This window comes from Pezoporus occidentalis, unplaced genomic scaffold (genome assembly GCF_034315485.1).
Source record: "Pezoporus occidentalis ecotype Australia unplaced genomic scaffold, CSIRO_AGI_Poc_V1 ctg448, whole genome shotgun sequence".
Classification (NCBI taxonomy): domain Eukaryota; kingdom Metazoa; phylum Chordata; class Aves; order Psittaciformes; family Psittacidae; genus Pezoporus; species Pezoporus occidentalis.
In genome coordinates this window covers 69,712-96,215 of record NW_026915778.1, presented here as the reverse complement: position 1 = coordinate 96,215, position 26,504 = coordinate 69,712, and the positions used below count along the sequence as shown (strand labels likewise).

Here is a 26,504-nt window from a genome sequence, read left to right as displayed (position 1 = left end):
TTTAATCACATCTGTTAACTTTCAGGTTCATAATTTGGTGTTAACATGTAATGAGTTGCGTAATGTGTAGTGCTACTTGCACTGTGAAAAAAGTTTGATAAAACATAATCTAAATTGTGAAAAAAGACTTACAAACAGCATTTCTATCTCAAGTAGCCTCTTAATAAAACTGATATTTTTAATTCATAGATCTGTAATGACTAGATTGGGGAAAACAATTCTGATAGTGGGACATGTATTGCTGATTTTTTATTTTAATTTTTTTTTACTCTTTTCAGTGTGCACCTTTCCTCTCTGTGTAGCTTTGTGGGTTGTGGGATTTTGCTGCTTTCATTTTCTCTTTTCCTTCATAGAAAAAGCAAGAGATACAACAGTTCAACAACACTCACTAAAATGAGGTTGTAAAACAAAACATTAGAGAGAGAAACTCAAGAACAGGCATAATATCTAAACTCACTGTAACAACGTGCGTATAAGCACAGCATTAAAAGCTGGGGCTGATAGATTGTCCTGACAATCTAGATGTTGGGCTGGGCATGACACTGTAGGTATTTTTTGTTTACAGTGATTTAAAGAAAACAGGTTTTTTAGTGATCAGTATATTAAAATCAATATTTTGCATGATCCTTGGCAGATAGGAAATTATGATAAGTAATTTCATTTTTATTTTAATATATATTTCAGCTATATATATAGTTGAAAAACATGGCTTCTGTATGGCAAAGTTAAGAGGTTTTCTTCAGGGGCTGTTTGCTTCTGTCGTTATAATGAATATGCAGATATTTTGAAGATGGACAGGAACAGTATTTGCTTTCTGGGACATTTATCTAGCAGTGATCTAGACAAAGAACAACATAAGTTTTAGAAAGAGTACACAAAGGATTCTGAATAGCATTTGGATGCTGCTCTGCCTGTTGCATTATATGTACATAGGTAATCCTTACTACTAACCACGTTGTCGGCTCCATGGCTCCCCTAAAGCTTACAGTTGTGAGAAATCCTTCATGAAGGGACTGTGGAGTTTTTGGAAACTTCTACATACCAGATAAGTAATTTACATTACAATGTACTTAAATTTCATTATATAATTAACAAATGTATGCTGTTTGGCTCTTCCCTTGTTGGCAAGCCTTTCTGCTTTGTTCTTTTTAGGTTCAGGAATTATCAGGTTAAACTAGGTAACCATTTATTTTCTATTGTTTCTGAACATGTACTTTGAAAACTCTCCAGCTAGAGAGATTAAATGAATTCTAGGTACAAGAGTTCTCAGAGCTGTACCAAAAGCACTGCATTACTTAATTTAGCTGCCATGCTCTTTATAAATAAAACACTAGATTTAATATCAAGTGTATCACATTGTGGGCTCTTACTCTGAATCCAGGGTGAACCTGTCTCTTATGATAATGTCACAGTTTATAACAAGAAACTCATTTTATAACCTGAAACTAATTTAATCTATCTTGAAAAAAACAACTTATGACTCAATTTTTGCATTTCAGGATTCTTTTTGTATAGTATGATGATGCTAACACAGCTTATTATTATTAATCTCATTTTGCTGTCTTATATATCACTATGCTATTTCTTTCCCAGCAATTTTTTTGTACTTTTTCACATCAGTTCAGCTATTATGTTTGACAGATGAACGTTTTTCAGCAGGTGTAATATATGAATCCATGTGTCCTGGGTTCAGCTTAAACCACGACAACATGTAAAATGTATCATGCTCTTTTTGGATATTTTCTTGTCGGCCTCTTGAATTGGCCAGCTTAATTCATAACTTTTGCTTTCAGCAACTTACCTGCTTCCCACTTCTGTGACAACAGAGTGTCTTCAGTTCTGCTGTAACCCAAATTATTCCCTAAAGTGTTTACTTTTTTTTAGTTCTGAACCACTTCTACCTTGCTTTGCAACTTCAAGAAAGCCATCTGACTAACTGCATATTCCCATTTATGCACTCAGATCTCAGCTATCTCAATTCTGCTACTTCTTGAAGGGCAATGGTGTTCCTTGAGGTACCTCACAACTGATGATATAGTGGCTCCCTTCGGTGTCCTGCATCCTGCGCAGCAATTGTATCAGTTCTGACTTTGTATATGAGTCACTCCAGGGTGATAGATGATGAAGTTTCTTCAGGTTTGGGGATTCTGGCATGGGTTTGCTTCTTGAGCTTGCTTCAGTGCCCGGGTACTTCGGATACCCCTGGTACTTTGGATACCTCAGGCTCACCTTCCAGTGTTGCAGTTCTCAGACTCTCACTTGCAGTGACACTGAAGAAAGAAACCATCAGCCTGCTCCTTGGAATGATAAAAACCTAACTGCAGAACTAAATCATGAGCATCTCAAATCACTTTGTGCACTCACTCTTCTTTGTTATTCTACAAATTACAAGCTATTTCTTGTTAATTGCTCAGTGTTTTCCAATAGACCAACTTCTGTTACTTAGGTCAAGCTTTCTGTATTCATGACAAACCTGATATTAAGGTATTGAATCTTACACTGGAAATGCTGGGTAGTTTTATCTTCTACTTGATTTCAGATTGTCTAGCAGTAATGAACTCATTAGTTATCATAAATATTTACCATATCTTTAAAGCTGTCCAAGTTTATTTCACTTTCTACAAATACTTCACTTAAAACTTCTCTGAATTTGAATAGTATCGCCTATCACATAAATGGCAATTTTATCACTAAATACGTTGTAACAAACCTTGCTTTCAGGTAAGTTTTTGCTGGCTTTTGGAATTCAAAGAAAGAATAACATTTGCTGTGGTGGTTTGTGTAATCATAAAAAAGAAAGGTGCTTAGGTAACGTATCCTGGATTTTCAGGAGGGCAGAATAAAACTTGCCAGTAAATTTTATCTAAATTTCAACGTTCTGTTGGCTTAAAATCTCATATACATATCAACATATCAGAAAACTGGTAAACTGCAGTGTTGTCTCTAACCTTGTTTCTCTTGGTGTTTCTAGAACCATCCCCTCTCCCTTCTTTGTGTATGACCCCTATGGACAGAGGACTTTGTAGAGCCAAAGAGTTAAGATTTTTCTACAACTTCTCAACTGGAAGATGTCACACATTTAGCTACAGTGGTTGTGGTGGGAATGAAAATAACTTCACTTCCAGAAAGTCATGTTTGAGGATCTGCAAGAAAGGTATGGGGAGTGATACTGCCACAGACTATCATAAGAGGTAAATGTTATACATGCTGAAATATTCTTGCAAATTTTGACAGCAAGTATTGGCCCAATAAAACATAATAGTTGAAAATCTTAGAAAAGTGAAAATGGAAATCAGAGCTAAAGAAAGATGTACAGTAAAATACAGTGCACAAGAACATAAGTAAGACAACTTGGCATTGGTCAAGCATATGAAGACTTTAGGTAAGACGTTCTCTTTTTTTAATAATATTTCTTCAACACAAGACTTGCCTCATTTCTGATAATTTTGGATGTGTTAATCATACAGATCTAATCTCTCTTCATTTTAACTTTAGGATTCAATAAAAAAAAAGGTGAAAGAAGATTAATAAAAATCAAGAAGAAAAGAAAGAAAGAGTCAGTAAAGCCTCTGGGAGGGGAAATCAACCCTGAAAGAATACAGCTTTGATTTTGATGGAACTGTGAACTGAATGTAATTTTTGTGGAAATGTAAACTACTATTCACCTGTGAATGAAAGCCTTTAGTGTACACCTTTTAAATGTATTTACTGTACTTATTATTTTGATTACACTATTATTAAACTGCTTGTTTTTCTTATGTATTCCTCATTCATGTTAATAAACATAACCTTCTACTTTGATAAAGTCTTGAATTGTAGTTCAATTATATACACTTGTCAGAGGTGGAAACACGACAGAGCAGACTGTGTGGGTGTATAACTCATGATTAAGAAGCAGACAAGATTCCAATTTACTTTATCCTAGTATTCTTTTTTTGAAATCTATTTTTGTGCTAAGGAAAGCATAAGGCTTGTCAAAGAATAACCACTTGTCAAGCATGATAGTTTCAATTGTAGATTAAAAGATAGATCTGTTGCTATAAATAAGAAATAGGCACTGGGTTTGTTTTAATAAGATTTATTTTAGGTTATGCAAGCTAGATTTAACTCCACCAAAGTGCATATAACTACACTATTGTAAAATGAGTATGAGATCAGAATTAACCCATCAAAACCCATAAGAGTGTTAAAGTTGTAAATGTGTAAAACAATGACAGATATTTGCAAAGATTTAAATGTGTATTTGTTGGGATCATTGATTTTTATCCTTGCTACTGAACTGGACTCATGGCTAGCAAGTTAATAATTTACAGAAATGCATACCAAATTTTTACAAAGCCCAGAAAAAATTGTCTTCATAGAAATAAATACAGTTGCTTTAGAGATAACACTGTTGACTGAGGGGTTTATTTGGCTGGGTTTTGGTGGACTTTTTTAAGACTGACTTGAAACACTGGTACATCTTCCTGCCCTTCTCCAAGGCACCTCTCTGATCTTGGGTAAATCTTTGATGCTGAGATTATTTTTAAGAAAAAAAAAAAAGAAAAGAAAAAAAGAGGTGGTTGGTTTCCTACTAAGGCTCTTAGAAGCACCTTGCTGCTTATGAAACAAAAGACAGCAGGATATTTTTGAAACCTCTTCCCTATCTTTTCTGATGTTGTAAATCTTCTTACAAAGAATAGATGCATTTGCAGACAGATTGCCTTGTGATCCCTGTGTCATTTCATGGTAGTACCTCTCTTTCAGGCTCCCTCTTGGTCCAGCAGCTTGACTGCTTGGATTCAGCACCTACAAAATCTACCCTGGAAGTCTAGTCCTTTCTATCCCTGCAGGAACCTGTCTGTGTAGCTGCCCCCTATTCTTCTAAGTCTCCTGCATGATGAGCTCTCCCGCAAACTATGAGGGTCTCCTCACAGCATGTGCTCGGTTGCTCCCCAGGACTGTGAAGTCTTCTCTTTCCCCGAAAGTGCTGCAGCTAGGGCAGGACTAACAGGTACTGCTCTCCCACCCCCTACTTGTACTATGCTGAAGAAACTTCTTGTGCATTCATGTTGTAGTAACAGTGACTAGACAAGTTAACTGAGTTGATGTCTTATGTCATTGTTGAGACAGAAAAAGATTTCATAGTTATGGCATCTGAACAGTACTTCCATTTTGACTGCCTAAAATGATTTATCTTTTAGGCTCACTCCTTAATGTACTGAGAATTGAGACTGGAATTTTGTAGGCTACATAAAAATTGGACTGATTATAATCAAACATTTGATCTGAGTGTGCAAGCTCTTCTTGGTGTGTGTGCTTGGTTTGGCCACCATATCAGTTATCCAGCTGTCTTCCTACTGTGTTTTCATGTAGTTCTACAGTGCACTGAAGTAGTTTTTCCCATAAAAAGTCCAAACTACAGTGTGACCTGATATGATTTTCACCATCTCCACAAGAAGTTTCTTTTCTGCCCTTCTCCTTCATTCACTTAATTCCTGCATCTTCAATATCTGTAGAAAAACCAAATGCAAGCATAAGAAAAAAAGATCTGTGCATTTTCAAAGATAATTAAAGGGTGAATGTAGAAGGGGGGATAACTGAGCCACAGTAGAGGGAGAAGATAGGGAGATGGCAGAATGGTGAAGGTCAGGAAATAAAGCTATGCTAAGGTATTACAGTGACTTTACACCTCCTATTACCTGGAGTTCATTCATCTGGTCATCTCATTACAGAGCCTGCCTTGGTTGCTTTGGAGAAAATACACAGGGGACCGTGAGATTTCTCCCACTTTGCGTGATGGGAGTCAACAAGTTGAAGCAGTTTTACAGAGGTTTGATGAGTTTCCATGTATCATCTGCCCTGCAGTAACTTGGTATGTGCTCTTAATCCATACAAATGGTGAAGCAAAATGTCCTTGAGAAATAATTCAGAGTCTTTTTATTAATTATTTACTTGTATGCCTTCCTTTTCCTGATTTTTACTTTCTATCCCCTGCTTCTTTCTTATTTACAGTTCATTTGAGCCAACTTTTGTCCCTGCATCTCCAATGCCTTTACTCTTTCAGATCTGACAGATTTATTTAGAGAAAATCTTTATAGATTCTACCTTTCAAACCAAAAATGGTAAAGTGGATGTAAGGATTAGGTTTCATAACTGTCTGCTTTCAGTTGCTTATCTTGAGAAAGAACTGGGCTCAAGCGAAGTGGAGCATACTTTTATGAAGCTTTTACACATGAATTCTCACTGGTTTGCTCGTAGGCAATATATGGCGGGGGAAGGGGACTGGTTTGTGCCACCGTCTCTTTCGACCCTGTCGCAGTGCCACAAGGCAGGTCACCTGTGGAATGCTGTTTTTATGTGGCTTTGCTGGGGGCACACGACACGTACAGCTAAAGATGTTTTCGTTGCTCTCGGTTCTTCCACCCGCTCCGCGGGACGCTGCCGCCAGGGGGCGCGCCCTGCTTCTGTGTTCAGTGGGCCTGAGGTGAGGAAACGGAGGTGCCGCTGCCGGGCGGCCCGGCCAGCCCGGAGCCTCCGTTCCTCAGTGGAACCCGCATCCCCAGGGACAGGAACCTACCACTGGTTTCCACAGCCTGGCTCGTCATCGGCAAAACCACGTGTATCCTCGGAGTTTCCACATGAGAACGAAACTGTGGTAAGTGGTAGGATGGTTTGTTTCTTTTTAAGCAGGTCCAGAAAAGGGCAACAGAGCAGGTGAAGGGCTTGGTGCACAAGTGTGATGAGGAGCTGCTGAGGAACATGGGGAGGTTTGGTCTGGAGAAGGCTAAAGCAGGACCTTATTGCTCTCTGCAACTGCCTGAAAGGAGGTTGTAGTGAGGTGGGGATCGGTTTCTTCTCCCAAGTAGCAAGAGATAGGACAAGAGGAAATGGCCTCAAGCTGTGCCAGGGGAGGTTTATATTGGATATTAGGAAGAATTTCTTCACAAAGAGGGTGCTCAGGCATTGGAACAGGCTGCCCAGGGCAGTGGTGGAATCACCATCCCTGGAAGTGATCAAAAATTTGGATAGCTGAGGCCCTTAATGACATGGTTTAGTGGCCGTCTTGGCAGTCCTGGAGAAATGGTTGGACCTGATGATCTTAGAGGTATTTTCCAATCGAGTTGATTCTATGATGCTGTGATTCTTTGCTTCAAGTACAGTTGGTGGAGCTCATTTAGCTCCCTTTGAAGGGCTCAGAGCCACCCTGGTTGTAACCCTGGCTCCTTCAGCCAGGAGGAGGGGGAGCTGAAGTACAGGGCGGGGGGGGGGGGGGGGGAGGGAATGAGGTTCAGTGTCCTTGAAATGCACATTGCACTGAGATGTCTCAAACACCTGTAGGGTAGGAGTAAGAAAGGTCCAATAACAGCTATATAAGTAGAATATAAGACTTTGGAACTAAAATAATAATAATAAAAAACCCACACATACACACAACTCTACTGAACTTGACATGGCAAATCAAACATGGACCATGCAATAAATCTCTACAACTGATTCAGATGCTTGTTCTTGAACACATGTGCTTAGCTGGAATACATGAGTTATTTCCTAGGTTACTGTATGTTAACATACCATGTGGTAGTCTATACCCTAGACCTAACTATCTAACATACTGCAACCAGGCTCACCGCTGAGGACATACCACTACCTGAGGGGACACTGTTGATTTCAGAGAAGATAATTTCTGTTACTGTTCAGAATCAAAGCTAATCCCTGGTTTATATCTGTTTACATAGCCAAGACTAAGTTTAGAATATCAGCTCTTAGTTCTTCATTGATTATAAAACTAAAACATTCTCCTGTTGATGTAAGATCCTATAAGCATCAAGACTTGCACATGCCGAATTACTATTAAAGTCATATGCTTGCTGTTTTAGTAACACTATAGTGTGCTTTCACAATTTGTAATGTCCAGTGGCGATATGGATTTAAAGTATTCCTGCCCCTCTTCCAATTTTTTTCTGACCCTGGCTTGTGGTTTTCAGTGGCCTTCATGCAGTTCACGACATGTTACACAAATGTTTCTGCTGGTAAAAAGAGCAGATGAGCATCAGGTAGTGAGAAGCAAGCAGAGTATTTTACCCTGTTTCATGAGCAAATGAAAGGGCTATATTTTGGATGTGCAATTAGGAAAACACACCTTTGGGAGGTCCCTATGGCCTCACATAAGGAGTGCTGTGTCACAGGTGTTACTATTTGAGTTCAGTGTTTCATGAACTCCCCATTTGTTCAGGGTATGCACTCAGCAGCTGCTTGTTCACTTGGAGAGCACAGATTCTGCCTATAGCACAGGTGTCAGTTGTACAAACAACAAGTGATAAATGCTCTCAAAGAAACGTTTTCAGGTCCTGATGCAAAATCCTTTGAAGCTAGTAGAAAAACTGTCATTAAATTCATTTTGTCTTCAGTTATGCCAGTTTTCAAATTGGGTAGCTTATACCTGTGCTTTCAAATCACTGGCATTTAAAGAAATGTAACCTAGAAATCTGTGCAGCAATATTCCTGCTGTTTTCTTTCTACCCTTTATATTTCAAAGACTTACTTAAACACAGGGTTTGGGTTTTGTTTGGGTGTTGTTTGCTTTCTTGGATATAAAACAAAGTGGTACTTTAAATTATGCACTTGCTTTAATCTGAAAACCTGATTCTGACCTTTAGTGCAGAGGAATGAAAGCCTCTCTCTGTAGTGTTTTTAAGCACTTACATTACAGAGCATAATGCAGCCCCTGTGGTTTGCTGGCAGAGGTAGGCCAGGTCAGTCATACTGAGGTGGAATTTGTTCTGCATAGAGGTCCGAGCGTATTCATTTCTCTGTGTCTAGTTCGAGGAGCAGGACGACTCTTACTGCCTGCTACATGCAAAGACAGGCCCAGTGGTCTTCTCTCTAAGGGAGCAAGCGAGTCTTTCCCGATCCTGTTGCATAGCGCCAGCTTTTACTCGGAGTGGAGGAGCTGCCGCCAGGTTCCGCAAAGGAAGACAGGCTCCGGCGACCGGGCCGTCTATCGGCCCGGTGCCGCCTGTGGTGCCAGAAGAGCCGGGCTTCCTCGGGATGCGCCGTTAACGGAGGGAGCAGTGAGGGAACGAAGTGTACAGGCGGGGTCAGGGTGATGTCACAGGAAACGCTGATGTTACGCGGCTGCCGCCGCCGATCTGCGCTCATACTCCGGCGCTCTCCCGACGTAGGTCTGCGCAGCCACCGCGCTCTGGAACGGTTCGTACCCAGCGGGAGGAGCAGGCTGTCGGAACCTTCTGAGCTGGCCAAGGGAAAGAGAAGGAAAGAAACATCTCCTTTCTCCCTCACTGGAAAGGGAAATAGACTGATTTATCTGAAACCATCTCTGTGTAAACTTTGTGAGGTGAGTACTAATCAAAACCGTTTCATTATTGTCCCGGAGAACAGTGTTTTCTGTGCCATCTGAACGCATTTGTAGTTACGCATGTGTATATGCTTTTGCATTAACCTCAACGTGTTATGTGTAATTTGCAGGGAGAAAGGGTGAAATGGTTCGTTTATTTTTTAGGGAGTGAAAAGTTGAGCTGATTTTATAACTAGTGTTATATCGTTTAAGAAGTAATAAGTGATAAATAGGTAGAAAGGGACATGAAAATACTTAAATCTTAAGGTATAAGAAACTTACAGGATTTTGTCTAAAAATTCTGATATTAACTAAACAAATTTCTGTCTTTGCAGCTGCAGAGAATTAGAGAATCGGTGGTTAGAAAAGGGTCCTTAGGACTCATTCAGGACAGCTGGAGCTCTTTCAAGAGAGGCTGAACTAGGTGATTAAGTGGTATAGATTTTCTTACTGAATATTCCTTTAATCTTACTGTCACTGTTGTACCTGAAAGAAGTCATACTCGAGTTATTTCGTAATTAGGTTTTGTGTTGTAATTGCACAACTAAGATGAAGCTTCTGTTACGTTTGGACTTTGTTTGCTAGAGAAAAAGTTTTGAGTTTGAAGCTTGTACACATGCTGGGGTGTTACTGTTAAGAGTTCTTTGGGATAAACACTGAAGTTATTTATTGAAATGTAATTGCCCACTATTTTGTTTCCCTGAGAAACTATTGAACAGTGGTGTGTGATTCCGTGCCTTCCAGTGTCAGTTGAGAGTCTTGCCACTTCCTCAGCTTTCCAAAACCAATGTGATATCTTCTGGTTTTACACATACAGTTGCATTACTGAGATTACTACTTCTAGCCATTTGCTTGTGTGCATGTAAGCAATGGATCTGTAGAATCAGGAAGAGAAATCTTCTTTCTGAAGGATAGTTTAGAAATAATACAGGCTATAAATTACACTTGAATCTGCTCTACAATGGTTTGTTTAGTCATCCATATAACTTACAGGGTCTGAGATTGGAATAATAATAAAAATAGCTGAGTTTTTTGTTCTCTGCCTTAGTAAATTTATGTCAGATACTTAGTGTCAGATTTTGCTGCTCTTACAGTTGTGCCAGTGCAGGTTTTTCTTGTCATATTGGAGATCTTGATATTAATTTGCAGTAATAATGCATTTAGCAGTTTAAACCTGTTTGGATCAGGGATGTGCTAAAAGCCTGATTGTTGTGCTTTGAATCTGAGGTCCTTTCAGTGGATTGGAAGGAGACACACTAGATCTGCATAAATATGAGTAAGACCAGATCTGAATCCATGTCTTTCTTTAAAAGTCCCCATGCTGCGATGCTGTCTGAAATTCTCAATTAAAAATAGTTTGTATTTTCATAGTATGAACCTTTGTAGTCTACTTAAACTCTCATTGACTTCACTGCATGTAGGGCAATCCCAAAGTCTTTATACGACTGAAAGTCTTCAGCACAAAAGGTACATGGTGATATTAAATCAAAAAGATGACACTTGGGAGAGAACGCATTCATGTTGTTTTAATGATCAGTGCAATAGGAGCCACTGTCTTCAGAAGTATTGCAGCAAAATGATTTAGATACTTATGTTCTTCTCAAGTAACTAGTTTGGGACTGCCCACGTAAAGTGTCAGGCCATACGTGTGTTTGCAGGTTTGATGCCAGAATCTACATTATTTGCAGATTAAGCAAAAACAGTGGCAGGATAGCAATGTAGAACAGTGTGATTGAACTTTTTAGCAGGCAGCACTGAGTACCTGAATACACAGTGTGCATTGCAAGTTCAGGAGTTACATGATGTGTGTCCTGTCAACATCAAAAGTTACTGTGCTCTGAATTCCTGATCAGCTGGAGTTTTGCTCTGCATCAAGAAATGTAGTATTTGTCCCTTTGAATAGGCTCTTTCTGGTACAATACAACTGTTGAAATCCTGGCCCACTGAGAACCAGTGGGATTTTTTCCACTGTCAAAAGGGCCAGATATTCCTAAATGTATATATTTTTTTGTTGAAGGAATTATGCATACATCACCTACCCAGTTGCTTGCATCCTGCAGTTTATTGACAGCTGTTTTTTTGATAACTTGTGCAATTTTTGAATGCTTAGGTTGAAAAACACAAATCTGCATGTCTCATTCTGGGTGACTAATGTCTTACCTGACCAAATAAAGGGGCTTACTCTGGGAACGCAGTGTTGTTCTGTGGGCTGTCTGAGTATTGCAGTCTAGGTTTAGACTAGGGAAAAATTAAGAACAAAGAGAGCTGAGGGAGGAAAGCACACATGCATTTCCTTCACCACCAGTATACCTCTAACTTAATTCTGTGTTCTGTGCAAGCAAGTTAATCAGCTGCTTCAGATGGCATTCTTGCGTGTACATAGCTTGCTATGTAGGATTGGGCCCAAGAGTTCACAAAATCATATGTATAAAAAACAGTCCACAACCATTTGGAAAATACTATTGCTATCAATGTGTTTTTAATAAAAGTATCTACACAGTGATGTTTCAAAAGTATGTATGTAGTCAATACATATATATATTCACATATATATGTGAATACATATATATTCACTATATACATACGAAAGTGTATATAGTGAATACTGAATAGAAGCTATTTATGGAAGTAATTGAAAGAATTTCTCCAATGAGAAATACAAGACTACAGTTAGGAAAACAAAACAGAACTTCTTTTTAAGAAGTTGATCCCATCTGTTCCCAATGTGTTTATAGTGTTCTTGATCTGCTAGCAAAATTCCTTCTGTGTTTCTGATTAGCTATCATTCCTATAGGGTGTGTATACAATATTGGCATTAACTCAGTGTTATGGTCATCTCTGTTATAAAGCTCATGTAGTCATGGGTTTCGTATGTGGTGGTTTCCTTTGTTTAGCTTTACAGTTGTTGAAAACAGTCTTAGTGGCTCACATAACTGTTTTGTTACTGGGAAATATTGTAAGTCTTTGGTGTAGCAAATTGTCAGAGCTGTGGAATTAACTATATTCTTGATACTACTGTGTCAAGGAAGGAGTGAATACTTCTATTGCTAACACTGATGTGGGTTGACAAGTAACTTCAAGCAATAAAAGAAATCTGAAACTGTGTTTGTGTATGTATGAAATCTGAAAGTTTGTGTTTGTGTTTTAGACATGTAATGTAATATCTTATTTCTGTGTACGTATGTGCAATATATGGAGGTCTATACAGTACTGATTTTTATTATTCCTAACATACCAACTAAAGTGATACACATTTTTAAAAAGACTTTCAAAGTAAATTAGTCCTAAACCTCATCCTTTGTTTAGAGAACTGTGAGTCATGAGTGTTAATATTTTAAATTGAATGCACTTGAATGTAGTTTCCTTTTAATATTAAAAAGAAAAAGGAGAAAGATTTCCATGGGTTTTCATAACCATTTTTTTTTTTTTCTTCTTGCACTCACGCTGGCAATTCTGATGTTTTCAGTATAATACACTTGCACAAAGGGCAGCAAAAATTAGCCTTTTACTTACTTGTTATCTTAATGGACAGTTACACAGCCAGTGCAGTACAGTATCAGATCTTATTGAATTTGTTTCCATTATAGCTTATGTTTTTAGTAATACTTATTCTTTTTGCCCTATTTGAGAGTCTGGGCAAAACTGAACTGCATTTTCAGAGTTTTGTTTTCCAGTTATCTTTCATGCATATCTGCCGTAGTCTCCTAAGCTTGTTTATCCTGTTTACATTTCCCAGCAGTCATTTTTTTCCTGCCCTAGTTCTGTGCACTTTCAGTCATTGTTGCAGTATACACTGTCCAAAAGAACAGAAGTGATTTATTTAGAGTTTCTTTTCCTCAGAAAGATGAATTTGAAATGTGCTTAACTGAATGTAATGCATTAAAAAAAGACTTTCCATGAGAGAAGCAATGTACTCATTTTAAGAAAAGAAAACAGATTTTCAGCTGGTGTAGATTTGCATGTGCCTCTGAAGCTGTTGCCTCTTAATATGGCATATATACCACCCAAGGCTTTTGTTACAGTTTTGGCCACTATTAAGCTGTAGCTGACTACTAAGATACTAATTGAATTTTAGAAAATAAAATATTGTTTTATTTCTGAATATATGCCTGGATCATGGAGGCCTTATTTAAAAATATCCCAAACAAAATTAGCGACAGACTTTTGTTTAATGAAGCCTGTCCCAGTCTGACTTTTCATTTAATACCAAGGGCATGGGGCAAAACACAGTGATGAGTGGGGGCTTATTTAATTATTCAAAGCAGCTACATCATATAGTGTCATATAGTTAGCTGTGTTTAGACAGAATATCTTCTTAGTTCATAAAAACTGTATGTTTTCCACATATTCTTTGATAATTCAGTGCTTTAAAACTGCCCAGCCTTAATGCTTGTATGTGCATACAGTGTCACTCTTTGTATTACCATTGAGATTTTCCCCTTTGTTTTCTCACCCACTTCAGTGGTAAAATCTTGGAAATTAAAGTTAATAATTTTTTTATTATTTTAGTAGTGGCAATACCGGTAGAGTTTTATTAAAGCAGAAGATGTACTGAGAACGCAGTATATCAAAACTAATTCTTTTAGGCTGTAAAAATGTATTTATAGTAATATTATCAGAATGGGTATTGTTTGTCTGCCAGTGTTGTGCTCTGCAATCCTTCCTAGATAGAAACTTTAAAATACATGTTTCGGAAGTGAGTAAAACCTTTAGTCATCATCCTACTTTCCTCTGTGTTTGCATGTATGTATTTACTTACTGCCCTAAATGAAGCAAAAAAGTAGGATATTCTGCAACCCTTTATTACTAAAAGGGTGCATTTTTGCAATGATTATCCTGAAATGTTCTGTAGAATGAGGATATCTGCCCTTTTGTTTCTGTTAGTGAAATCACTCTGTGGATTAAATAAGGAGCATTTTGCAAACGGTGATAAATTTGTTTGGGAGGTGAGATGTAGAATTTAGAAGTCTTGTTCTAATACATCTTTCCAGGATGAGTTTTTGACCATGCAAGCCTTTTTCAAGTTTCTTTTTCTGATGATGTGATTTAACGGGTAGTGTTCATCAACCTGCATTTCCCTTTGAACATGAAAAATGACACAGAAGTTATTGGACTGTACAGTGCTAAATTTTACTCACGGGTGTCAATTCTGAAACATAAAGAGCTGGAAATCAGTTGAATATTGCCTGTATTATATTAAAAATTACTTTTATCACTTTCTGCGGGAACCAGAATTATTATTTTTGTCAGTGGAAATTCTGTTTACACAGATAATATGTTTTCAGTTACGATGAATCCAAGGAGGTGATGTACACTAAGCTTCTGCAACTGAACATATTTACTCAAACAGTCTACATACTGTTCTCTGTTTGAATTAGCTAAAATTGACATGATACAAGACTAATTATCCAAAGTTTCACAGTAAAAATATTTGGAGAAGAGAAACGTTTTCATGTTTCACTGAGTTGCTAGGAGAAGAAAGTCAGTGCTGTGGGTTTTTTGGGGAGGACGGGTGGAAGGAAAAAAGTCTTACTGTGCAGAGTGTTTCTTTAGGGAATGTGTTTGTTGTGTTGTGGTGGAGTTTTGCATGAGTATATAACTCCATATTCTGTGGATTCTATGTTGTGTGGAATTGGAGCATGACTGTAAAAAACTTGTGGGTTTCCAGAGGGGATTCTTGTTTGTTTCCCATACCGTGTTAATGCCGCCTTGTACTAAAACAAAATACCTCAGCAGGCAGATTTGGAAGGCCATCCTCAAATACAAGTCTGTTTTCCAATAGAAACATGTTGATTTTTATAAATACATGCATGTATACGTGCATTTTTATACCTGCATAAATGTGTATACATATATTTTTTACATGTGTTTAGATATTTTACATATATATTAAAAATCATCCAGTCACAGACCTTGAAACCTCAAGCCACTTTGAATAATCACATTTCCTTTCTCTCACTTCTTTCTCCTGTTTAAGCCCCCATCCTGTTCCATTTTTGATTCTGTTCAACTTCCTTTCCTGTGATGACTCTGAATGAGTCACTTTGCCAGGCATTAAGAATGTGGCTTGACAATATTTCCAAAAGCTTATCCTACACTGGCTTATGCAGATGAAATTAACCTCTGCCTTATCCTTCCTCTCAAAGAGAAATGTCTTCACATGTCTAGTTTCTTGGAAGGAGGAGGTGGGACTGAGAACCCTTTCCATAAATGACTATAATTTATATTGCTCCTAGTCATCTTCCATGAAGAGGAACAACAGATGTGTGTACTGTGAGCAGAGTATCATGACTGGTAAACTTTCTTAAATTGATCTAGCATTTAGTCAGGAAAAAGTTAGTTTAAACAAGTTCAGGAAAGCCAAATAAAGGTCCTTTCCTGAGTGCCACTCAGATATTCTTTCCATGGCCACCATTCTGCATTCTTCATTTTTTTATTAAATATGTTGTTTATTATATCATAATACATTGAAGGCCACCAGGATTGTGCTTTTTTTTCCTATGTAACTAGCAGCAACTGGAAAAAGCTAAAATGCTTAACACTAAGTAGGCACCTGAACAATGAACGAAATTGTAGCCCTTCTTGTGGTTATGTGCATGCCAGTGTAGTATGGGATTTGTGTTGGTTTGTTGGTGTTTTTTTGGTGGTTTTGGTTTTGTTGTTTTTTTTTTTTTTTTTGGTGCTGTTTGGGTTTTTGGTTTTCCTTTTTTCCTTCCCTCCCCCCTCCCTGTTTCAGAAGCATTGAGTAAAAAGAGATTGGGGGGGTGGGAGGGAAATGTTTCTAATCTGTTAATCATGTATGTACATCATGAAATAAAAACCTTTTTGCTGAAGACAAAAAGGGAAAATTATAGTCCTAGAGAAGAATAACTTTGGAAACCAATACAGAAATGAGAATAAAAACTCCCACCAAGTTAAGCACTGCTATTCCAGTGTTCTCCTCGCCTCACAGTGCTGGGGAATCTTGTACTCCATCAGTTTTCACTAAGGGAGATCAGAAAGATTATATCCCGTCTATAATTGTCTGCCTGTCATAAGTGTAATTAACATTAACACCAGTGAGCAAAGTAGAAATAGCAAATTTATTTGCTACTACAGTGTAGGTTTTATGTAAAACAAGAGTAATGGTTATAAATGGAAGATCAAACAATTCTGTCTGGAGTATACTCATTGGATATTCATTTATATTAATTTAAATTTCTGGTTGTTTTTTTTTTTCTGTAAATGCTTCATTTCTTGCTAAAGGGGATGATTTAAGCAGTGTTATTCTTAGATTGATTGTGGAAGTCACAGCACGGTCTTACAGGAGCCTTTTTTCTCCCCACCCCACATGCTGTATGTGCTATCTCAGCATTTGCAGAGTTCCTAGGAAACTAGGTGGAAAAACATCATTCAGATGTTTTTAACCTTTTAGACTGAACCACTGAGATAGCTTCTGGGCCTAGGTCTTGTTTTCTTCTTCCCCAGTTATCTCAGAAGGGATTGTAGAGTTTTTTCTCTAGTGAAGATCCCTCTTCTAAAAACTATGCATGCAATCCAAAGCTAGAATTCAGTGAATGCAATTTAACTGGACACTTTTTATTTAGAGCTACAGAGATCAAATAGCCTGCTGACAAGCTAAGCTTTTCCTAGAGTCATGTTACAGCCCAGTGAAGGACATGGCAGTAATTCAAGGTTTGTTGAAAGGATGGCAAAATACTTGCAGGGGCACTGGAGCACCAGAGTATGTCAGTGTATACTGCCATCCTTAAGGTGAATTGCATACAGTTAGGGTGAAGTCAGCACCTAAGAACCCAGATTCAAAGCAGACTTTAGGGTCTAATTGCAGTAAGCTTTCAAAATCAGGTTAGGAAAGGGGGAAAGACACTGTTGAAATACATTTTGTCCACTGAAGACAGACTGGCATGATAGACAGTTATCTGTAATACCTCAGCTTCTTCAGGGAATGCGCATTTGCCAAGCCAGAGTGTTTGAAAAAAAGCATTATGCCACACAGGAATTTGGGATGTCTTATGCCAGAGGTTTGTTTTATTTTATTTTTAAAATTCCTTCAGCCCTTGTGTTTCTTACATTTCCAAGCTGTTATATTTTTAAACATTTACAACTTTTACACAGAATGGTTGTCCAACTCCTTCTTTGTTGAGCACCAAGTAACAATAAAACTATGAAGTCTGGTAGCAGGGGAGATATAATGATGGAAGGAATGAGAAATGCACAAAGAAAATAAATCTGAACCTCAAAATGTAGTTCCCATAGGAAAGTGTACTGTGAACAAATCATGAAATAGAATGATGTTGCCTTTATCATGACCTCCTAATTGCAGAGCCAAAGCTGAGTCAGGTGTCCTGTGGCCAGTCAAAAGCCATTTCTTAACATACATAGCCACTTGGATAATCTGAAAGATTCCTTTAAATGGTGGGAAATTTGTACGCAGAGTTGTGTGTATGACATGAATTCACAATAGTGTCTATTTAGTATTTGAATAAGCAGATGCCAGGTTTCAATACATAATCTAGTTAAAATGCCAGTAGCTGTGGTGGTCAGTTAGCTTATTGTTTCTCACATGAGTGAAGGTGAAACATTCAGTTGTCACGCATGAAGATGCTTATTACTACACCTTCTCTTCACCTATAAAGGGAAAGGTTCTTCCTATTTCTGCTACTGTGGTAACTTTAAATATGATTATAAGACTCAATAATCTCTCAGAAATGAAGCCTTTGATTTTCCTTTTCATTCCCATTCTTCATGTCATTTGTTGTCCTTCATAGATAAAATGGTTCTTCTGTTTTTCTGGGTTTACAAATCCTTCAGACATTTATGGGTAAATATTTCTCTCTTCTTCAAGTTATGCAAAGATGTGAGGTTGTTTTGTAAGGCTTCACATCCAGTTAACAGACCGCTCAAAACTTCTCTCAGTGTGGCAGGGTCTTTCTGTCACTTCTGTTATGTGGCATGATTTGTGCACGTGCGGTCCCACATCACATTGGTTCCTTTGCTGCCATGCATCCGCTATTAAAAAAAATGCTGAATGAGAGTAATAGAGAGGAACAATGGGCTATTACAGGATGTTCAAGACGGGTCATTACAGTATATTTTCTTGTGCAGTCTTGTTATAAACAAGCTTCACATTTACCACCTTGTTTCATTTGTTAGCACCCTATTGTTAATAAGTGTTGTAGGGCTACTAACTGCCCATTTTCTAACAAAGCTCAATTTGATGAAATACATTCAGTATTTAGAATAAATTTATGTATTTTATATGTATTCAGTATTTATTTATCATTATTGATAATGAGTAAAAGGGCCAGGAAATTTTTCACTATCAAACTGCAAATTAGCTCTGGCATACTTAGCAAAATGAAATCACAGTGGCTTAGGATGGGCTGTTGAATCTGAAAGTCTAGGTAGATCACTTAAAAGAAAAACATTTTGCTTTTGAAGTTGGAAAAGAAAACAGCTTATTCACAGTGCTGCTTTTTGACATACAGGGTAATTTATATTTTTTTTTTCCATAATTTCCAACACTTGGAATCCAAAGGGTCAGTTTGATGTAAATGGTGAAGATAAAAAACAGCATCTAGTGGGCTTTTGAAGCAACTTGGAGTGTTTCTGTGATGTCTGATTATATTAACAATTCTCTAGCTGAAGGACACCCACTGATGGGCACAGCTGAAAACATTTAAGATTTCCAGCTAGTGTGAAATAAGGAGTTCATGCAAGAGGAATCAGTCAAAGTTGGGATGGGGATTCAGTGGTTAGTAGAATAGACTTGAATGCAGTCCACAGGGAGTTGGGATGCTGCTGGAAACTGCGTATGTTTTCAGCATTGTATGAAAATCTCTCAGTCTTTAATCACATCATTTTCTTAGATGTAAAAATGGTGGGTTTTTTTTTGTGTGTGTGTTCTTGGAATAAACATAATTTTCAATACTGGGATATACTTGTGTAATCTACCAAATGGAAAACCAAGGGTACTATAGGTCAGTTTCGATGTTAGCAGAACTGTGAGGCAGAAGTCTGACAGCTGAATATCCTACAGCATGTCTCAGGGACACAACAGGAATATACATGTGAGAGTCTGTTTCTTGCAGAATAAGAAACGTATTAACTGACATGAAGCAGATGAAATTTAAGATAATGCTACTTGTCAAAAGGTTTTTAAAACTGTACCACTCTTATCCAGTTTGAAAAATGGCTTATTGGAAGTGTTAAGTACCAGCTATTTTTCTTTAGCTCTGACTCCATTTTGCATTTGAGTTTTCAATCCTACAAAATCCTTGAAGTCACAAGTAGTATACTCTATGCAGTTGCAGTTCCGCATACTTAGTGAAACTATATGGATGATAATCGGAACAAAAACAAGGCCATGAGTTTGCAAAACCAGCAGTGATTTAAAGGTGATTACAAATGGACAGGGGAAAAAACCCTAGTGTTCAGCAAGAAAATATTGGAAAGAAGGTATGTGTTGGAGAAAACATCTTTTGTCCACTGTGTCCACGTTACTACTACTTTTGAAAGGTGTGACAAAGAGGGTGCTCACTAATTATTTACCATGCTTAATGTTATTTGTATCCATTTAATAAAGAATATCAATATATGGCTTTGTATAGGAAGGGGAGTGTGTACTGCTTAATGTAAAAATAAAGCAGATTGGCAATATTTCTGTCACGTTGACTAAGCGTAATAGTTAATGTGTTCCTCACAAAACACCACATGAATAATGTAAAAAGGTGACTCGCCCAGAAATCTTCTTCTCCCAGTAGACTTTTCAGCTTACTTTATCCTGATAGCATGAGGGTATGTTTATCAGAAGACCTGTTTTTAAGTTGCATGTCTTTCAAAGAAGTGCAAGATTTACATGTGAATATTCTAGTTATGTGATCATTTGCAGGAATGTCACTACCTCTATTTTTGTATCTAGTTTTAAGGGAAAGCTAAACTAAAATCAGTCTTTTATTTTACTTCCAAAATGTAGTTGGCATGTTATCGTTAGTGATAGAAGGTCCCTTTTCACAGTCTTTCAGTGAATTCACCATTTTCCTTGTTTGTGTAAGGAAGGAGCCTTTGTAGCATCCTGTTTTATTTATCAGCCATATCTGTAAGCTGCAGGAATCCTGTGTGTGAAGTCACAACACAGTGCTCAAGAAAGATACATGATCTTTATTAGAAAAACCATTCGGTAACAAACTGCAGAATGCTTTGACTCCTGTAAGGTGTTTGTTTTAAATAGCAACAACTAACACTTTTTTAAAGTCCTCTTGTATTCCCCAAAATTCAGGCTGTACTGTACTGTGCATGGATAAGGAACGGGGAGAGAGTTATTGCTGATCACTCTGTAAAGTTCAAATGCTTCTGCAGTTCCTACTCTTGTGCTGGAATTAGAATCAAAGTACCAAAATACTATAGAAAAAAGCCTGCTCTTGCATTATTTCTGACAGGCTTATAACCTGGGAGTATCTAAAATGTCATCAGAAAGCATGTTCTCGTGAGATTCCTGTCCGGATTTCCAGACCAACTAATGTAGAACCTTACCCCAAAAAAGTGTAGATACTTACACAATCACAGAGTGACAGCAGAGCTTTTGGTTGAGTTTATTTGGTGGTGTGTTTTTGTTTTGATTTGATTGGTTTGGTTCTTTTTGTTGCTGTTTGTTTGGGGCTTGGATTTTCTTTTTCTTTTGTTCTTTTTTTTTTTTTTCATTCCAGTTCTTGTCACTTTTTATATAATGATTTTTACAGAATTTTAATCTCTCTTCTGTTTTTTCACTCTTGTCTTCTCAGCTTTGTAAGAACTTCCTTTTTACTTTTCCTTTGTCGGTGTTTTTTTATTCAGATTGATCATTCTCCATTCTTTTAGATGTAACTGCCATTTTTAACAGTCTCTTTAAGTACAGAATGATGAGAATTTTGCAGAATGAACTATAGAACCTGTACATACTTATTTTCTAATTATGACTGTATCACTCATCAGGAGATGAACCTGTTATTGGGTGGATATTATTTAAGAAATTTTTTTTTCTGTGCTTAGTTTCAGGTAGATCTAACAATAAGTTTTCATGCTACTGCTGTATCAAATTCTCCTTACTAACAAATCTTTGCCAGTTGTAAATGTTTCATAGTTTTAGACAGTCAACTGCTTCTTAATACTACTCTAGAAGTACAACTTGTGCAAAAATAATTCTGGAAAAGTACTGTATTAAAGAAGTGGCCACCATGAGCAAACAGCTTGTTTGCTAGACAGTATAGATGATACAGTTGTCAGTGCTATTGCTGTGTTAGCATTCATCAGTAGTTAATTCCGTTGCTTGAACAAGAGTGCTCAGAGACCATGTTATCATTCTAGTAGAGTCTTGCCAAGCAGCTGGTGCTGTTTCTTGTGGGTTTTTGTTGTTTGTTTGTTTTTTTTTTATCTTGGGGAAGTAGGATAGAGCTCACTGGAAATATTTCTCATCTTTCACTGGTACAAATCAGTAAACATAATAATTCACAGAAAAACACACTTGACATAGATTGGCCATATGGACAAATACATATTATGCCACCACATATTGTGGTGACTCTTGTTTGTGGTTCCTAGATTCTAAAATAGGTAAACCAGGAAGATAGGTGTGGTTTAAGTTTTATTTATAATATTAGCATCAGTATTCTCTTAAAATACAGTTTGATGATCGTGTAAGTTTAAATTAATTTGCCTTTTAGGAGGAAAAACTTTATCTGTGTGCTGAATATGAGGAAGAAATCATTGGTCAGCACAATTTGTGACTACAGAATGTATTTGTGTGCTGTTTTAGAATTCATCATTATTTAGTTTTATGTATTTTCCTGAGGAAAAAGTATTTCTCTAGCATTTATATACTGTTGCAGCTGCTCTGAGGAAATATTTGCATATAGGAATAGTGTTGATAAGATTTCTCTATTAGATGAGAGACCAGTGAAAAAATACTCACTCTGCAAAAGGAGGGGGAAATCCAGCTCTTGGAGGACTGTTAGTGGGTTTTGCATTCAGCAGACCCGTGCTGTCGTGTTTGTATCGCTTTCAATTCAGGAAAAATTAATTTATTTCTGAAATTAGATAATTTATCAGATAACTTATTAGATAAATTATTGTGCCTCTGTGTACTCTGTTAGAAAGTACATTACTCTGGAGAAACTTGCTTGTGCTTGGAAGAACATGAAGTATATAGAAGGCTAAATGGCTTACTGAGCTATGCTGCTGCTTATTTGGAGAACTGAATTTGTTCATCAATTTCCAGTACTTGGGCTTCAGCCTTGGCACCCTCCCACCCAGGCTAGTATAAATTTGTGAAGGATTTTTCTGTCCATTTAATGTGCAGATCTGCTGCAATAAAAACAGCATAGTGGAAACCACATGCTTACAAAATAAGTCACATCAGAGAGGACTTGCTACTAATAGTCTGTTCTCAAGTTTGACACAGTTTAGATGTGTGCTTGCATTTGCTGGTAAACTTAATTCTGGTTTTCTTTGCTCGTAATTTATGAGCTGGCTTCTGGTGACTGCACCTGAGTAAGTAGCCTGCTTTTTACAAATTTTAAGTGGCTATCAGATAACTTCTATAACACAAGGACCAGAAATTTTCTGGCTCAAGCACTTTCAAGGTGCTGACGGCCTATATATAATCATATCAGATATTCATGCCATGTTTTATACAGATTTGTACCTCACCATTAGAGCTATAATTCAAGAAACGTAAAAGCGATGAACATGCCAAGTCTCCACTAAAGTGCAAGTTCTTTTAGACATAGCGAGATTGAGCTCTGGTTGCCACCGTTACCGTCTCTCCAATCCTGATTTTTTTTTTTTCATTTTTATTTTTTTTTTATTTTCCCCACCTCTTAATTTTTTGAAGTTTGGCTTCACAACAGGTTGCTCATAAGACCAATTATTGTTGTGGAAACAGATGGTTTTGATTTATTAGCGGTGACATTTTGTTTTCAGGGATTGAAATATCACAGGGATAGATAGTGTATTTTTGTAATACAACTCAAGCTCTTCATTTATTTTGGAATACTTAATGCTGTTTCACAGGTATACTTGAACTAGAACCTTTACTCTCAAAATGGAGGATTTCCTATCTTGAATCAGATCTAGTCCAGTGAGCTTTACTGTCTTTCTTTTGACTTCTGTATGTACCCTGTACATGGTGCTACCTGAAATAAAGGGGGAAAAAAAAGAAGTATATGTTACCTTAAACTGAATTTATTTCTGCAGTACTTTGCTAGGGACTGAAAGCAGTTGAATGAAATATCTTTAGTGTTTATGCAAGCTATATGCTGGGCTATATAAAGTAACACAGTATTTTTATAGTTATCAGCCATTAATTGTGTTGACTTCCTTCTCCTCCTACAATAAGCACAGAAGGGAAGGCATGCTTGTATTTTGTTTACAGACTTGAGTTAGCACCATAAATTTTTTTTTTTTTCTACAGTTTACTGGTATTTAATGGTATTTATCATAGTGACAGATATTTGATAGTTAGGCAGTATGCTTGTTAAGACTGCAATTCTCCAAGAATGGTAATGAAGCTTGTGTACAAAGACCTTTTAAGTATCTATCATTAGTGAGGACAGGATCAGTGTGTACCAGCTACTCTTAATCTTGCTCTTTCCTACATCAACACGAGTAGAGAATTGGATTAATAATGTGAGCATGAAGCATTCTGCATTTTAATAATTTGTGATGCCCTCAATATGGTTGTTAAGTATCAGTGAATGTTTTCCCTCATGATGGCATAAGGGTCAGTGGAGCATGGAGAAGAGTAAAAGGAATACTATCACAGTTACTGTAACTAAGAAATTTTTCAAGGCCAGGTTGGACAGGGCTTTGAGCAGCCTGGTTGCATGGAAGGTGCCCCTGGCCAGGGCAGGGGCCTGGAACTAGATGAGCTTTAAGGTCCCTTCAACCGAAACCATTCTGATACTGTGAAGAGTTATAATTACCCACAGGCTTCTCCTGGGCCAAGAAAGCTGATAAGCCACAGAAGCACTTAATACTGGAAAAATGACGCTGAGCAGGCAATTTCCCAGTGTCTGATCAAGCTGCAAGGACAGAAGCTAGTACAGGGAGAATGATTAGTGCGTGAAGAATTGCATTTGTAGTTGTCTCAACAAGTCTGCCTCTGCAGTTAAATCAAAAGACCCCAATCCAAATTAACTGTTTTATGTAACAAAAAAAAAAAAATAAGAAAAAAAGTCTAAGAAACAGATTTTCACAGTTTTAAACAACTGGTAGATCTTTAGCAGTGCTGTGAGAGCACAATTTATCATGAGAGATAAACTTTGTGAAAAGTGTTAAGACTTGCTTTTAGAAGTCATAGATTTTTATCCTTTAAACAGTTCTGTCTTCTTTTACAATTTTAGTACAAAGAAGAAATAGTGTGTAAATAACACTGGAAGTTATTGAAACATTGCATCCTTTGGACATAAATGCAGTTAATGCTGCTGAAGGACAAAATTCTGAAATCCACCGCTCAGGTAATAGCTTTCTGCAGTAATTCCTTAGTCATCACTATCAGATGTAGTAGGTATAGCTAGGACAAGGAATGCTAACAAATGTTAGGATGTAGCAGCAAATACGTCATAACAACTTTTGCCAAGAAACAAATCCAATCCCGCAGTGATCAGCTCCACCTGTGTCACAGTTGTGTGGGAGAGAACACAACTTAGAGAACAGCATTTGAGCTCTTTTATGGTAGAAAAGAGAAGATACATAGGTTTTCAAAGAGAACTTAATGTAAACCAGCTGAGTGTTTTAATTTTGGTTTGGTTTTGGATTAATTTTTTTTTTTTTTCCCTCCCCTGAAGCCTAGAACAGGATATCACAAAGAAAATCCCGTATTATTCTGGTAAGGTGTGAAGTACAAAAAATATGGAAGTGATGTGTGGAATAGACTTTTTGCAGTCTAATCTTTGAAAGTGTAGCTTTCAAAGCTGTCTACCTGAATATATTGAGACATACAGAGTAATTTGAAATCACTGTTTAATTGTTACAGAGTGGAAGCCTATTACTTAAAGTATAACATCTTTCATAAATAAAATATTTTTAACAATTAAAATACAGTTATTTGAAGGCTCCATAAGCACACAGTGCGCTAATGAGTGGTGTTCATAACACAATTCACACAGTTTTGGCTGTTGGAAGCTGTATTGTTAGGCTGCTGGCTGGGACTCAGGATATCCCTTACTGCTTTCAGAAAAATCTCCTGGGCCTTTGATTTCCAGCTGAGGCCCATGGAAGAGACCTTGGGCAAAATTTAGTCCTAGAACAGCAATGCGGATATGTTTGCTTGCTTTCTGGTTTTGTTTTTTTTTTTTTTTGTATGTTAGGTCCTTTCAGCTCTTACATGGTGAATTGTACTATCTAGATTTACAACCTGGTCTTATTTTAGCGAAGTATGGCACTTCTTGAACGTATATTTCTTTGACAAATACTGTGTCTACAAAGATATCTCTCTTTCTGGAAGTCGAGCAGGGCACTGGTGTACTGCTTTTGTAAAATTATACCTTCAGAGCTTCCATCTTTAGGGCTGTTTGGCAAAGCCCAGTAATGTCAGCTGCAATCACAGGAGCAGCTTAGCTCAGCAGATAATGATACTTAAGTAAAACTAACCTTTGTTGTGAAAGGATATCACCCTTTCTTCCACCTCCTCTCTGTACTTCCAGCTCATTTTAATCTTTTGGTCACTTAAACTTCGGGAGGAGCCTTTTTCTGCAAAAATAACTCTGTATTTCTTCATTTGTCCATGTGTCGGGTATACGTTAAATAGAACCAAACCAAAAACCTGTGTAATCAGAACAAATTAGACACAGCCTGCAGTACTCATCTGCCATAGTGACTGTAATAGATTACAGTTGCTGGAAAACGGCACAAATTGCATTTGCAAAGTTCTTCCAGCTGTCTTCTGGATTCTGACAACCATGCCACGATGATGTTTTGGCTCTTTTGGGATCTCACCCAGGCTTTTCATAGTGCTCTTCTGGCTCTTTGAGGTGTTTCTCTGAAAATTTTACTTGCCAACTGCCCTTTCTTTGCAGTTTTTGGAGGTGGCCCAGTCTTTAAGTATGACCCTCTTCTCAAACGACCTTTGTTTTTGAGTTGTTTTGATTCCTCTCTGGGCATGTAATTAATTAGTGACTTCTGTGAAACTGCT

At 37.5% G+C, this 26,504-nt stretch overlaps 1 protein-coding gene and 1 long non-coding RNA gene across 3 annotated transcripts in view; both read left to right on the top strand.

The window, feature by feature from the left end:
• The first annotated feature begins 6 nt into the window (after positions 1–6).
• On the top strand, positions 7–3,805 carry LOC134172173 (uncharacterized). Its single transcript, XR_009967851.1, has 2 exons — positions 7–3,154; positions 3,496–3,805. It is a non-coding gene; the product is annotated as an uncharacterized LOC134172173 (long non-coding RNA).
• Positions 3,806–6,563: 2,758 nt separating this feature from the next.
• The window catches only part of CALCRL (calcitonin receptor like receptor), a 71,739-nt gene continuing 51,798 nt past the window's right edge, over positions 6,564–26,504 (top strand). The window contains exon 1 of one of the 2 annotated variants that reach the window (XM_062635061.1): positions 6,564–6,644. The gene's annotated coding sequence lies outside the window, so the exon portion shown is untranslated. Of the gene's footprint in view, positions 6,645–9,165; positions 9,338–26,504 lie in introns of those variants that run through there. The other variant, XM_062635060.1, reaches the window with a different exon arrangement.